This window comes from Triticum urartu, chromosome 2, assembly GCF_003073215.2.
Source record: "Triticum urartu cultivar G1812 chromosome 2, Tu2.1, whole genome shotgun sequence".
Taxonomy (NCBI): Eukaryota; Viridiplantae; Streptophyta; class Magnoliopsida; order Poales; family Poaceae; genus Triticum; species Triticum urartu.
In genome coordinates this window covers 417,772,183-417,776,176 of record NC_053023.1, presented here as the reverse complement: position 1 = coordinate 417,776,176, position 3,994 = coordinate 417,772,183, and positions in this window count along the sequence as shown.

Sequence of the window (3,994 nt, the reverse complement as noted above, 5' to 3'; positions counted from 1 at the left end):
ATGTGATTTCCACATGGAGCGTTATGAGTAAGTTTAGCGAAAATAGAGGGGAGAAGATATATGAACCAGCCACAAAGACAAAGGTTATCACACGGCGACCTTCTCGCGTGGGACGGTTGCTCCCGTGGAGGTGCCTCCACTTAGGAACGAGCGGTCTCACCGTCGGCAACGACTACTCGCCGGACAGGCTGCAGCTGCCAAGACGCATCCCTGCCTCATATGGCAGCAGCAGTCCTTCTCCTGAAGTTGACCACGCGGCAGAGTCGATCCCTGGTGAAGTAAGTTTATGGCATGGCAGCAGTCCCTCTCCTATAGATGACCACGCGACTGGATCCCTGGTGAAGTAATTTATGGCATGCTATCCATTTTTTACGTTGCATGTAGTAGGTGTGCCAGAGCTTTAGCTTGTTCCGTAAATTTACAGCAGGAATTTACGTTTCATGTCTTGTGCGGGATGCATGCGCGTGAGCTGGTTCCCTCGTAGTAAATTTACAGCACAAGTCATCTCAGCTGTAGCATTTGGGTTGAGTGGGGTGAGGAATAAGAATTCCTCATCCAGGGTGACGAATAGCGCGACCCTATATATATATATATATATATATATATATATATATATATATATATATATATATATATATATATATATATATGCACCTTTGTATGCACTTCATGGTGTGTAGTGTAGTGGCTAATGGCTCGCGGTCTTAGTGTGTGTGTTGGAGGGATCCATTCCTGGTACTCGTTGTTTTACTTTCAGCTTTTTTGTCGCACGCGAAAGAAAGCTAAACATAGAGCGGGTTGGTGGGCCAGCCCAGTCGTGCGTCAACCCTGTGCGAACGCCCGACTAATCGACGCAAAATGCGTCGCATAGGACCTCCCGACATAACCCTCGCACCTGGGTGCAACCATACACCCTCCAAACAGAATGGGCCTAGCCAAGTCTGCCTCCTCTCTTCTCTATTTTCCCCCCCATCCGAATGGGCGAAGCCCATCATCTCCCCCCCCCCCCTTGTCTCTTGCAATTTGGGCCTAACCTAACTGGGTCACTCCATTTCATCACACTTACACTCTCCTAAAAAATGCATCACACTTAGACGCACATGTACAGAAAGGGAACTTGTTCTCAAAAGAAAAAGAAGTACAAAAAGGAAATGCGTCAGCCAGGGATCTTCCCCTCCTTTAACTCCTTTTAATTTTCATCATTTCCAAATTTGAAGCAGTGCCGACGTGCGCCCTGATCTCCTCTATGATATTCCTAGTTTCCTTTCCCTCTCCCTTGCTCATTCTCTAAAGAATTCTCCCCAAAAAATGATGCTCCATGGACGTCGGTAATCAATCCAGGTGACCTAGACCATTTCGTCCGAGCCCTTGCGGCAAAATTTTCTCCTCCATGCCGCTACTCCGTTCAGGGAAGAAAAATTTCGTCCCATCGACCACACACGAATTATTTTACATCTCCTTTGCATCCATTCACCAAGTGCATCGCATCGATTCGTCAAGCTCACTGAGTACCTCTCCAATTAATTTTGGAGGCTTGTGCCTTGAAATGTTTCTCATCTATCTGACATCATGATTTGGCCAACTTTTTGTGTTGGCCATGCCGATGTACGAACGGATGCCATCCGATGGCATCGACATGTCCAGTAGTTTCCGTTCCCTAGATGACTTCATACACAATGTACCAAATGCACCATATGACTGTAGTAAACCTTTTGATGGAGTTAGATTGCTTGTTTGGTCGATCATGATTTGGTATAGATTTAGTATTGTAGTTTTTGGCAAAGATCCAAGGGGATTTGTAGATCGGTGAAATTTTGGTTAATATGTTATGTATCATTTGCTCATCTCATGCCTAGGAGTCAACTTGAATTATATCATAAATTCTAGGAGTTACATGTGATTTACTAGATTTGTTCTAATGTCTATTTTAATTCTTAACAATAGTTTTACATGTTGTTTCATGTAGATAATTGTTGGTGCACTATGTAGTTGTACGATATGCCTCTGTACAAGTATTTATGAATTATTCCCATGCATAGATTTATGGGATTTTATTCTAAGCTTTGCTTGCTTATTTAATTATGAAAGACTTCATGTTTGATTATTTTCATTTTTAGTAGTGTGCATATATCTTAGTTATGGTCTCTAGAATCATTCTCAAATATGTTGCATGTGTGCTCTATATATTAAAGTCATGTTATTCTCTAGGTTGTTGTTTATCCAAACCCTGTGTGTTATCTAGTTTTCTTCACACTATTTTTCATGAACATGATACATTATACTATATAGCCTATGTAGTTTAGTGATGTTTTAGATATTAAACTAAGCACTAGATTGAGCCATATTTGTTGCATGTATTGCATTTCTTAGCTAGTTGTCTGTTGGCTTGCAAGACACACATGATGGTGTAGCACTTTCGTGGAAGTATCTCAAAGCTTCGTGGGAGCATGAGAAGACCCACGAGGGGGTGACAAGGCAACCCGGTGTGCCCTGGGGGAGGGGTGGCTGTGTGTTGTTGACTTATGGGCCCCTCGTAACTCCTTTTGGCATGAAATCAACGTTGAAAATTCTTATAAATAGAAAATCCCCAGAAATCAACCTAGAACTTCAACTCCGCCACCACAATCCTATGTTCCGAAGAGATCCCATCTGGAGGCCTTTTCCGGCAACCCGTCGGAGGGGGAACTTATCATTGAAGGCCATCTTTATCATCCCAACAGTCTCCATGATGAGGAGAGAGTAGTTAACCCTCGGGTCTAAGGGTATGTACCAGTAGCTATGTGGTTGATCTCTCTCTCCCTCTCTCGTGTTCTTGATCCAGCATGATCTTGATGTAACCATGGGCTTAGTTAATATAGTTGGATCATATAGGTATCTTCCCTCTTTATTCTTGATATGACGAATTTAGTCTTGCTCTTTGAGGTTTCATTATGTTGGACTGAATATTGGATTTGAGATCACTTGATGCATGTCTTGCATTTGGATACTCTGGTGACAATAGGGTATTCTATTGAGTCACTTGATATATGTTATGGTAATCAACTTGCGGAATCCTGTGTTGACATTGGGGTAATCTAAGCACATAGGTTGATACATGTTTTCATCCTACTTTCTCCGATAGAAACTTTGGGGTGATTCTTTGTCGCGCATTGAGGGATTGTTATATGATTCAATTATGTTAGCACTATTGAGATATTGCACTAGTGAAAGTATGAACCCTAGGCCTTATTTCTAAGCATTGTAATACCATTTGTGCTCACTTTTGTTGCTTACTACCTTGCTGTTTTTATTTTTTCACATTACAAAAAACTATTTTTACTATCCATACTACACTTGTATCACTATCTCTTCGCCGAACTAGTGCACCTATACAATTTACCATTGTCTTGGGTATGGTGGGTACACAAGAGATTTCTTGTATTTGATTGCAGGGTAGTTTGAGAGAGACCATCTTCATCATACACCTCCCACGGATTGATAAATCTTAGGTCATCCACTTGCGGGAAATTTTCTACTGTCCTGTAAAACTCCATGCTTAGAGAACCAATAGAGTCTACAAGAAGAAAAGTTACGTAGTAGACATCAACCTATTTCTAGCGCGGTTGCCGGGGAGGTGAGTGCTTGAAGGTATACCTTTAGATCTTGCAATTAAATCTTTTAGTTTCTTGTTTATTCACTAGTTTGGTTTATAAAAGAAAACTAAAAAAGTGGATGCATCAAGTTCTTTATCTTTATGATATCTTTCTTGAAAATGGTGGATCGGAAAATTGTGCCAAAGTGTTAGAAGAAGAATTCAATAAAATGTTTGGCATAAAATTCTTGAATGTTAAGTATGGTTGCAATGTTGTTAGTATGCTTGCTATGAATATCCATAATACTAATGACGATTGTTCTAGTCATGATAAAAATGTTTCTTATAAGCATGTCAATTTTTGTGGAGTGCATAAACTTTGTGAAGACATGCCTTATAGGGATGATATATTTTGTAAGAAGC